This window comes from Gossypium raimondii, chromosome 2 (genome assembly GCF_025698545.1).
Source record: "Gossypium raimondii isolate GPD5lz chromosome 2, ASM2569854v1, whole genome shotgun sequence".
Classification (NCBI taxonomy): Eukaryota; Viridiplantae; Streptophyta; class Magnoliopsida; order Malvales; family Malvaceae; genus Gossypium; species Gossypium raimondii.
The window spans coordinates 1,402,283-1,414,969 of record NC_068566.1 but is presented as its reverse complement, the minus strand read 5'-3'; the positions used below and the strand labels follow the sequence as shown (position 1 = coordinate 1,414,969).

Genomic DNA, 12,687 nt, shown 5'->3' with positions numbered 1-12,687 from the left:
CCTTGAGAAATTTGTAAGCAAATTTTCTCGAGAAACAAACAGAAACATGGATCATTAAGCCCCAGAAACAAACAGAATCCACATCTGTTGTTTAGAACCTCAATTCCCCTTTCTGAATCACAAAGAACACAATGGAGGCCCATTACTGCAGCCCACTAAGCCTGCCATTCCTGTTTTTGACAATTAAGCGGAAAGCACAACAATTAAAACTCTCAGTCTCAGATTCCGATTTTCACATCAACCATAAAACCCCAAAAGTTTTAAGCACATGAATCGAAAGCAAATGGAAACAAAATTGGTTCTAGTGTTGGTGGCATAATCATAGTAACCCTTCTCTTTCACCCATGTCTCAACCACCATGTGACGTAGTGGCTCTGCTACCCCATAGCTGGTCTGCTCCGTACTTATGATTTGTCATGCTTGCAAACCAATAAACCATTTTGTTACTTTGGTACCTTGCGGTTGCTTGCTCCACTTGAGAGGTCCGACCCCTACCGCAGCTCTTGCTTGGTTGTGGGCTTCCAGGTTTTCTCCGGCTGCACGTGGCAGCACTGCTGGTGCAGCCGTGGTGCCGGGGCTCATTGCTGGTTCAGCCCCCAGGTTGTATGGTGGCAAATGGCTAGAACTAGAACAGCAACCAAGGTGTAGGTCATTGTCCGTTGGCTATTATTTTAGATGAGGTGTTACCATGCAACAAGAGAGTTGGATGTTTAGTTTACTACTAGAATGATGAACATCACTAGATACGTCAAAACCGATGCGAAATTGATTACTTTGGTTGGAACAATGTTGTAAATGACATAGTGGAATAGTCTCAATCGATTGAGCCATAACTTCTAGTTTAGTTTTCTATAGACAACAACTAATGATGTTTCCTTATTGATTGATCGGGTTTAAAGATAATTTTTCAAAATAACTGGACTACGATGTCCCTACAATATAAACATGAGACAAAAGGTAAGACACAGATTATTACTTAATGAAGAACTTAAAAAAATAGAATCAAGAAAATACTTAACTTTGAAAAATTGAGAATAAAAAATCCGGATTAATCATAATTCTTCATTGTTTAGCAAGTAAAGGAATTTTAAACCAAGCCATGACACCAAATCCAAGCCTACTAAACAATTTAGGAACATAAAGCTTAGACCATTGCACCCAGTGATTACCTCATTTAGGAGGCCCTTTTTGCTGCCAATACTTGCCCATAACGGAGCTGAACTGATCACACAAAGCTTTAGGAAGGAGAAAACAGGATATGGCATAAGTAGGAATTGACAGTACATCATATTTAATAAGAATTTCTTTACTCTATGAAAGAAAATAATTATACCAGTTATTAACTTTCACGACTATTTTACCAATAAAGGTCTATTTCTAATTTTATTTACGGAAATGGGCCACTTTTTTATTTATTTACCGGAATGGGCCGAAAACTCTAAAACGCGTCTACATAGGAGTGTTTTAGGGGGAAATTCCAACAAAATGCGTCCCTAAGGGAGCGATTTTGCTATCTCAGCATAAAACGCGCTGTCGTGGACGCGCTTTGCTGACATGGCAAAATCTCTCCCTCAGGGATGCGTTTTAGCCCATGTTTTTTACCAACGGTCATTTAAAATTTTGACCGTTGGGGAGTCCAATGGTAATAAAAAAACTACAAAACCCCCCTCCTATTTTTTTCATACAACATTTCTTCCAAATTTCTCAAAAAAGCTCTCAAATTTCTCCTTAAATTTCTCAAAGCTCTCTTTAATTAATTATTTCCTTTAATTTTTTTCTAAATTAGTATTATTTTTTTATAATTTCAAAAATATTTGATCGTGTTAGGAATGGCCGGGGAATTAATTCGTCTCGATTATAAACATATCTCTGTCGAACAAATAAAAATGGTAAGGGTTAATTTTAATTTTTGAATATTATTTAATATTTTTTATTTATGTAATTTTAATTAAATTAAATTTTATAATTTTTTATAACAGCCTGTAGATCGGGTGTTATAGTGTTATATTTGTAATATGTCTAGCCCTCCATCATCTTTGATAGAAAATTACTTCAGGGAAGCGAGTTTTTGGCACGTGGCTAATATAGGTCGGGGGTGCAAGTTGGACCCGAAATTCATCAGTGTGTTCATATGACCAGGTTTGAGGTCATATGACCATATCGTAGGCCACCGTCGTATGCTTGTGTCTACTGATTGAAAGGTATGTTATAAAGGTAGTTTGCGCATTGATCGTTAACTGACCGCAAAATCGCTAACATCTCATGAAAATGGTCTTTATTGATCTCGTACCTTGTTAATATAAGTTGATAACGAAAATTACATAACACTTCTATTCAGAATAAATTGAATATTACAAACGAGATTATATTAATAGAGATTAAATACCCATGTTGGTTACTTGTCGTCGTTCAGCGGTAGACCGATATTACCCATAGTAGTTGGACACAATGTACCTTAGATAATACCGATGGTATGTGCGATCCCATAGGCTTCTCTATCACTCAATTGCTGCTAGTATTCCAGTGCATCGATCTGATATAACGCAGATATCAGGTTGGGCGCAGACATGCCTCCTTAACCTAGAAAGAAAGAAATCTCAGTCATCACCTGACTCCCCCGGTGTTATTGCAAACACAATTGGAAGGATTCTCCCACTGTTATCTTGTGCCACAGCTAGCAATAGCCGATAGGTATATCTACCATACATAAAGGTACTGTTAATTTGTATCAATGGCTTACAATACACAAATGCATCCAGACATTGCTTAAAGATCTAGAATAGATGTTGGAACACTTGGCATCCACGGAGGAAGTAGTCGTCGTAGTACGCAGGGCCAGTTTCAAGGTCTGTTACGCAACTTGGGACGTACCTCTCCAGCACCTAACACCACTGCCACACCTCATTATATGAAGTGTCTCACCCACTATGCATATTTTCCAACACCTTCTGCTTAGTTATCCAAGCCTTGCAGTAAGAGGGAGTGTACCTCAATTGGCTACCAATATTGGTAATTAAGACCGACATAGAAGTCTTAGGATCCGCCATCACAATCGGTAGTATTAAGCTAGCTATCATATCTGAATCCATCTTGGGATGATATTGTGAAACATCTGTCAACGAAGTACGTTAAATAATGCAACATTAAGTAATACCAGTATTATTCAAAAACCCTAAACACCCAGTGATACTATACCGATAACACGAGTATATAGACTTTTTTACTTTTTTATCTCCCACAAGCTTGTCTTTTTACTAACCGAAGCCATGATTTTCCATGAACATGTATTGTCTTACACTGTACACTTGGCATAGAACTTCTCGGATTTGGATTTAACCACATGGTAGTTAACCCCGTTCATGATGCTATGTTGTTTCAATACACCAAGAAAACTATCCTTATTGGAAAACTCCTTACCAACTTCCAATTCACCCGAATCCAATGACGAACTTGTACGGTCACGCATTTTATATGGTAGATCTGGAAACTCTAATGCATCATCTGCCGTTAGATCGACATTATGCATGTTGGCTGGAGGTGAGTACACCCTGAATTGCGGATCTTCTTCTTTTTCATCTGAACCCCCTTCACCGTCTACAAGTTCGGTTGGAACAGGCTTCAGTTTAGAAAATAATGCAACTTCTGCGCTATCAGGGTTGGGCTCTTGAGGCGGATCCATATCGGATTCATCATCCAACCCATCATCATTTGCAATGTATGAGGTCCCCTCGCTAGTGGATGTCGTAAGGAGTACATTGTCCCTTCTTGTGGACGTTTCGTAACGTCCCCAATCAGATGTGGATTGCCAACCACTAAAAGTTGATGTCATTCCCTAGTATGTATTTCCAGCATCGAACATCGACCCATTAAGGTGTATATCCCATCCACTAACCGAGTGTCGTACAGAATTTGTGTATTCCATACTGCCACCAAACACGGGTGCTTCCGTGTTCTACCTCCCACCAATGGAGTGTCGGATAGGGATCGTGTATTCCTCTCGAACAGCAGTAGATGTTGAAGTCGCAAATGCTTCATTTGGCGATAAAAATTGTACATATAACTCAAGATAGGGTGATTTACTAGCGAGATGAGTCTGCACCATCGCCTCCAAGCTACGATCACCTTTGATATCAAATGAGTCATATGTTACGGGATCAACTGAAGCACAAAATCGATACTTAATAGACGAAACTCTCATTGGCGTCGTTCCAAAGATTTTGCGCCTAAGTCTTTTACAAAGTTCTGTCAAATCTATGTTCTGGTTAAAAACCAGTCATGTTGTATTCTCTGATAAAAAACAACGCCGTTCTTGGTGTCATGGACTTCACTATTATAGTAAATAACAGCACTAATACTTTCACTCATCTTCAATTTCTATTCTGCTAAGCCTCTTTAATTTTTCTTGCTGTAACTTATGCAACATGAGAATGAAATTTGACTCATTTATAGCCTAAGGCCAAGCAAGAACTAATGTAGAAAAAGAGCATCCACGTGGGAGTTTTTTTAAGTAATTTTACTGACAGTGCATCTTGCTTAAAGCGTTTTTGACACTATTTTTTCAGAACCGTCTTCTCAAAATTATTTTTTCAAGAACTACTATAGAAAAAAGTGTTCACGTGAGACCTTTTTTCAGTAATTTTGCTGATAGTGCATCCTGCTTAAAGCGTTTTTGACACTATTTTTTTAGAACCATTTTCTCAAAATTATTTTTTAGGAACTACTGTAGAAAAAGAGCGTCCATGTGGGAGCTTTTTTCAGTAATTTTGCTGACAGTGCATCCTACTTAAAGCGTTTTTGATAGGGTTTTTTTACCCAAAAATATTTAAAAAATTTTAAGTACGTAAATAGGTTGTCAGCTAGATTAATTACCGAAATGGTATATTTTTTTAATCGCGCCTATCTGACAGGCGCGAATCAATTTTTTATATTAATTTTTTGGTTTAAATAAAATATTAATTTTTTTATTTTTATTAAAAATATTTAAATATAAATACAGGTAAAAAAACGATCAACAGGTCAAAATACGGGTAAAAAACGGGTCACGCCTGTCAGATAGGCGCGACTAATCGCACCTTAAAGGTAGGCGCGAATGCCCTCTCCCATTGTTATAAATTGTTCTTTGCACCACCATGCTGCTATCCCTTCCACCAGGCTGCTGTCCCTTCAATGGGAAAAAGTTACAAATGGGGGACCTTATAAGCATGGTCCCCAAAACCCCATGTATCCACCGGAAGAGAGAAAGAAAAGAGAGAAAGGAGAAGAAAAAAAAAGGTAATGTATTATTTTAATAAATAATTTTATTTATAATTTAAAGAGTTTAATTAAGATATTGTGATTTTTTTGTTATTAATTATTAATTATAAATTATTTATGTTGTTTTTATAGTTTTGGATTAGTATTTTGTATGAATGTAATTTTTTTGCTTTTTATAATTATTTTAAAATTAATTTGTTAGTAATTTAGGATTATGTTATAAATTGTTGTGTTTAGTTTAGTATTTGGTGAGTTTAACATATAAGTTTATAAAAAATTAAAAATCATTTCATTAAAAGTTTAATCATAATGACTCTTTTAATCATATAGTTGTTGTTAACTCATTTAATTTTTTTATATCAACTTGGATATCAATTTGTCAAAGTTTAATCATAACTGACTCTTTTCATAAATTTATATACTTTAAAATTATTTTTATAAAAAATGATTGTAGAAATATTGAAGAATATAAATCAATTATTAACATACCAATACTTAACAGCAACTTAAAAAATTAAAAAATTGATAATAATACATTAATAGTATCAATTAAAAGCGTTTCCCAAAACTCATAATTTATATTCTTATTTTGAGCAAGGGAGTAGAGTTTTGGTGTGTGAAAAATATAGGATATGAATATTTTTATATAATGTAATTTTATATAATGTAATTTTTATATAATGTAATTTTATTTGATTTTTATTTATTTAACAATTTTTATTGATTTATTAAAATGTTGATTAAATTTTTGTTATATAATTTTATAGGTTGCTTGAAATAAACTACTCGGTATGTATCTATTTCTATTTTTATTTTTTAATTAGTATGTTTTTATGTTTACATAGTTTATATTAATTTTAATTATATTATTTTTGTAATCTAACATAAAATTTTTATTGTAGGTAAATTATGGGAAATTATTAGATATTTACCGTGTTTTGTTTTTGAAATTTGAAATAATTTATTGTATTTTTGAAACAAATTAAATGAATTCATTTTTTAATTGCAGATTTGCAAAGAAATGAGTTCTTTTATTAATAATAATAATAATAATAATAATAATAATAATAATAATAATAATAATCACATATCAAGTACTATTAATAAGATGATAATAAAATTTTTATTTGATACTCTTGTTATTTGCTAAATTAAATTATATTGTATTAACTATTTTGCTAATTTAATAATGTCAGGGTCCGTACCGCGTATTGAGGGGCCGTGTTAATAGTGTAGGGTTTCTGCCAAATGAACGCCTAATACCATACTTAGAGTTAGCCGGGTTCAGATCAGCGGCATTGATCCGGACTTTTGATCTGTGATACGACTTGATTTCCGCTTTAGTCGAGCGATGGCGTCCAGAGACCCACGTATTTCATTTGCCGTACGGGGAGTGTACTGTCACTCTAGAGGATGTTGCACTATAGCTTGGGCTTCCCATCGACGGGAATGCGGTTACGGGTGTAAGTTCAATCTCTAGGCCGGCTACCATTTGCTATGAATTACTTGGACGCTCGCCAAGTGAGGGGAAATTTACCAGTTTGAGATTTTCATGGCTAAAGGCCAATTTTGAGCATTTGACGAGTACTACCAATAAATGGGAGGTGATGCAAGCCGTTCGAGCTTACATTATACACCTTATAGGGGGTGTACTCATGCCGGATGCAAACGGAAATACAATCCACTTGATGTACTTACCATTATTATCCAATTTGCATAACACCCGTTCATATAGTTGGGGGTCCGCAGTTTTAGCCATGCTGTATCGCGAACTTTTTCGGACAACAGATCCTTCTGCGATGGACATAGGCGGATGCTTCATACTGCTGCAGTCGTGGGCACTTTACCGGATGCTATTCTTGGCATCCATTAGTCACTAATCATATATATTTCCACTCGTTAATAGGTGATGAATTTTTACTCATTATAAGAATTAGTTGACTTTTTTCAGATTATATTGTTCTAACAATTTGTTTTCGTAGATGAAGTACTAATCCGGGTATCGGGAGGTCATACACGGTTCTGATATACCGTCTGATGATTAATAATCATGCTGGAAAAGGGGTAAGTTTTTCCAATATAAACTTAATTTTATTATTTTATCTCACTCGACCCGCATTAATATAACAATGTTATTAACTGTGCAGTTCATTTGGATGTCGTATTCTGTTCTAGAAATTATGGCAGTTATCCCCTCATCTTCCCAAGTCCACTCAAACCTATGGTGCATTAACGCACCCGTTATCAATTTTCAGGTAGTAGAGTGGTATCATGGCAATCGAGTACTCCGGCAGTTCGGTTGCATACAGTATATCCCGACACTGCCAGTACAATTAGGGGAGATCCATGGGATGACCAGGAGGAGGAGGTATGGAAATGATTGGGGAGAAGTGCATGAAGAATATATTATGATATGGAACAACCGATTGGGGAGGGTACCTCAGCTGGATCGTGCTTTGGATTTGCAGCACTCGTTAGAGTACATACAGTAGTTTTGTGAGATAGGGAAAGCATTTCTATTTGGTGGGCGGTCGATGGTAGTCTCTCTGTATACGACACGAATTGAGCAACCCTTTCCAGATCCGCATCATGCACCAGAGCCAGAGCCAGAGCTGGAGTCGGAGGCAGAGACAGAGACGGAACTACATTCTAGGGATAGTTCTTATCATCCATATTTAGGGGTGATGACTATTTCCCGGGCTTGTATCCACATCAGTACTCCGCTCCTTTCGGCTCGTATTCACCGCCGTACTCCACTCCTCTCAGCTGAAGTTCATCGATGGCATTTGAGACATATGATTTTTCATCACCCCTACATACGGATGATGAGAACGTTGATCACTGTAATCACCCGCAATGTGAACATCAAGCTCCACAAAAATATACCCCTAGAACCACACCATCAAACCATCAATTTTATGGGGTTTTGTAATATAAATAACTTCATATTTATGTAATGAATTTTTTTGGCATTTTATTTATCAATTTAATTTAATTTTTTGCAATTTAAATGGTCAACTTTGTATTTATATAATGATTTTTTTGCCTTTTTACTTAGTTAAATTTTATGGTTTTTTTTTTATTTTGCAATTTCAAATTAGATTAACTGCAACAAATTGTAGACAAATTTGTGATTCAATCCTCTCAACATGTAATGAATTACATCTCAATTTCTACTCGATTGAGACGATTGTCCAACATGGTAGTTTAGGAGCGGGCATTTACTCCGATTATGATCGGCTAATCTGCATATGCCATACAGCTTCTCGTTGGATTTCTTCCTAATGTCTATTTCGTTATGGATTTTGGATGATTGCGGGTGACCTTTCGGGTTCCTATGCAACCCTTTGTCTGGGACAAGCTCGAAGGTCGTTGGAGGTACATCCCAAGTATATAGGTCAGGAAGCACGGGGAACTCGTTTTCCCATACACGCAGTGTGCGTCCAATGGTGTACACTTCATCGATAAATTGTTCTACATTGAGCACAACTTTAGCACAAGCTGCCACGATATGTGCATATGGATAATGAAGTGTTTGAAACCTCCTACAGTCGCACCGTCTGTTTCGGAGATCAACTCCGTAGGACCTAAATGGTATACCGAGTTGACGACCGATGGTCTCTGTAACTCGAGACGTTTTATTCGTCGTGAATATACTTCTACTGTCATCGACCTCGCCATCCGACGGTTTGCAATCATTGCATCCTTAACATCTTCAACAAACACATGTCCTACCTCCATCTGGTTGACTTGTTGTTGACCCATTCTTGGCATCAAGGTAGCCAACCTGTAGAACGTAGCTGAGAAGACAGATGAAATTAGAAGATGTCGTGTTTTTAATAACACAGCGTTGATTTCCTCTACCAAGTTTGTGGTCATTTGACCATAACGAAAGCCATCGTCAAAACTTTGAGCCCATTGTCACAGCTCCATGGTACCCAACCACTGTCGGAAAGATGTGTTCATTTGACCCTCCATGTCACTCTCAAGTCGAGCCATTCTTTGGCGAAAAATGTGTGGTTCTAGCTCGTGAGCTGCATATGTATTAAGAAAATATAAGTTACAGTATTGTTCTAAAACATTAAAACTTATATTGAAAAGATAAGGTAATTCTTTACCCATTCTCACAACTTGTCTCTTCCAGTCTGCATTCTTATAATCTCGTTGGAAGTTAGTCGCAATGTGCTGGATGTAGTAAACGGATCTCCATAGTACACCGAAACGCCTAATGGCTGCAATTAATCATTTCCCTCTATCAGAGATGATACAAATATTATCGTTGCTAATAACATACCTCTGTAGATTGGTAAGGAAGAACTCCCATGATTTCATGTTCTCCTTATCGACGATGGAAAATTCTATCAGGAGCACGTTCCTGTTTTCATCTTGAGCAACCACAAGAAGTAGGATCTGTGTGTATTTTCCATATAGTCAGGTTCCATCTACTTGCACAAATGATTTACGGTGGGGAAATGTGCGCATACATGGATCAAACGTCTAGAACATCCGATGGAAAATTCTTTTTCTCGATTGTAGTTGGTCATCCGGCCTGTAATAAGGTCGTGTCTGCAACTCAATGACAGTCCCCGATCTGTGTTCCCTCATAGCGGCTATCCATCCCTGTAACACATTATACGATGCATCAAAATCTCCGTACAATTACTCCATTGCCATCTGTTTAGCTATCTATGCCTTCCGGTATGATACTTGATACTGGAATCGTGCATGTATTTCGGCAATCAGTACTGAAACTTTAATGGTCAGCATGTCTTTCACCATTGGCATGATGCACGTACAGATAGTTTTGGAGTCAAGTTTTCAATGATCTTCTGTCATACGTGTTGAAGTGCATGTGTGAGGCTCAACAAATTTTTGTATATCTCACATCTGTGACTTCTGGATTAATGCAGCTCGTATCCGCCAATTGCAGCCTTCTGCCGATCTCCAACACTCTCCAATATATAATGTTGGTTTAGACACGACGACTTTGTAGTCTTCTGATATATTCATGCTATACCGCTTAATGACAAATACGCATTCTTTCTTACTTTCGAATCTTTGGCCCACAAACAACTCTTCAGGATCAGAATATACGGCCATCCAGTGAGCAAGCAGTATTTCAGGATACTCCGAAAACTCAGCTATTCGCGCCGCATCGGGGTCTATCCGAGACATGTGTGCCCTAGGATTATTGTGTATCACAATACGACGAATCTGGTTTCCAACTGAAGACGCGTTAACGTTTTCATCCTCATTCACGCCTTCGTCGTCAATATCATCTGAGACTTCGTCCACGTCGGGATCACTCTCACTATCGACTTCGTGATCAACAGGATCACTACTATAGTATACATCATCACCAACCACATCAGTCTCGGGTGCAACATTAAGATCAATAACAATCTCGTGTATAGTTGATTGACTATCAACATACGATACCGGAACCACCATACACAACTCTTGAACTCCATCTTCTTCACCTAATGGAGTGGGATCTTCAGTTGCCTCCACACCAGCTAACTCAGCAAATAACTGAATCGGTGCATTTTGGTTGCTCCGAGTCCCACAATAAAGAGCGACCATTGTCTCCACGTCTTCATCGTCTACAAGTTCCATTTCGGTAAATTTTATTGGATCCGTCGAAACTGGAAACTTGTAGAAAAGTTTTGATATCTTTCTCCTACAACGTCTATAAATTTTTTCACTAATTTTTTCCTTTATATCATCAAACAAGATATTTCTATTAAATCTCATTGCTACTTGTTTGCGACATTCAAATATACATCCTACGGCTGTTGTCAAAATTTCTCCATCGAAATAAACGCATACAAAAAACTGATTCTCCATCTTCAATACTAGATCTGTTAAAAAAATTTAAAATTCTTAAAACAGTTTCGAAATGCAAAAAAATTACATAAAATTTTTAATGCAAAATTTTTCATTGAGAAGCTAACAAAATTAATAACCTAACAAAATAGCTTTCAAATAATAAAATTACTAACAAGACTCTACATTCCATTTAAAAAGAAATAAATCAAAATACCTTATCCTTCTTGTTTTCCTTTCTTTTTTTTCTTCTCCCTATCTTCTTATTTCCGTTCTGCTAAAATTTATGTCTGTGCTTATTTAATTTTCAGGGGTATATATAGGGGAAAAAATAAGCAGCAATGGGCCCCACCATTCGCGCCTCTGAGTTAGGCACAACTAGTCGTGCCTGCCAGATAGGCTCAACTAGTCGCGCCTCTGAAATAGGCTCAACTAGTCGCGCCTCGTATCTATATCTGGGTTATATACTGATCTGGGAAAAAAATTAATAATATTTTATTAAACAAAAAAAATTAATATAAAAAATTGATTCGCGCCTATCAGATAGGCGATATTAAAAAAATAATATAAAAAATTGATTCGCGCTTGTCAGATAGGCGCGATTAAAAAAATATACCATTCGGTAATTAATCTAGCTGACAACCTATTTACGTATTTAAAATTATTTAATATATTTGGGTAAAAAACCCGTTTTTGATATTATCTTTTCAGAACCGTCTTCTCAAAATCAATTTTTCTAAAACTACTGTAGAAAAAAAAACAAAATCCTTATTGTCAATATAAACCCCTCTAAACCCTTAACCTAAACCCTTTTACAAAAACACTAAAAGCTAAACACAAAATTATTTTAAAAAATAAACCCTAATTTAATTAATTTATTTAAAACCCCTAAACCCTAATTTAATTAATTTATTTAAAACCCTTAAAGCCTAATTTAATTAATTTAAAAAAAATTCTAAACCCTGGTTTATTTTCTAAAATTCTTAAAACCTTAAATAAATAAAACCCTAAATTATTTTAACAATACAATAACACTACAACCTTAAAACCCTAAACCTACAAACCCTAGGCACTAAACATGCAAATAGCCCTAATCTTAGAAAAACAAGGGCTAAAACGCGTCCCTAAGGGAGCAATTTTGCCACGTTAGCAAAGCACGTCCACGTCAGCGCGTTTTGTGCTGACATGGCAAAATCGCCCCCTCAAGGGCGCGTTTTGTTGGAATTTCCCCCTAAAACGCTCCTACGTGGACGCATTTTACAGTTTTCGGCCCTTTCCGATAAATAATAAAAAAGTGACCCATTTCCGTAAATAAAGTTGAAAATGAGCTTTTATTGGTAAAATGGTAAACTTTCACGTTAAATTTATCATATAAATTTTGAAAAAATTACCTTCAATAACCTATAAATTAATCTTCTTTAGATTATATATCAACCGAGCGCTTGATTAACATTATTTTTTTAAAAAGTTCACATCAACATTTTAACGGCAAACATTAATTGTATTTTTAATTTAAACCTAATAAAATAAAATCTTTAAAAATTAAAACCATAATTAAAAATAAAGTGCAAAATCAAAAGGTTAAAAAGTATTAAGTGTTGACCAGTG

At 36.1% G+C, this 12,687-nt stretch overlaps 1 pseudogene; it reads right to left on the bottom strand.

Annotated features, from left to right (window-relative positions):
• Positions 1-142: 142 nt before the first annotated feature.
• Positions 143-739, bottom strand: LOC128039284 (STS14 protein-like; annotated as a pseudogene).
• Between the last annotated feature and the right edge of the window lie 11,948 nt (positions 740-12,687).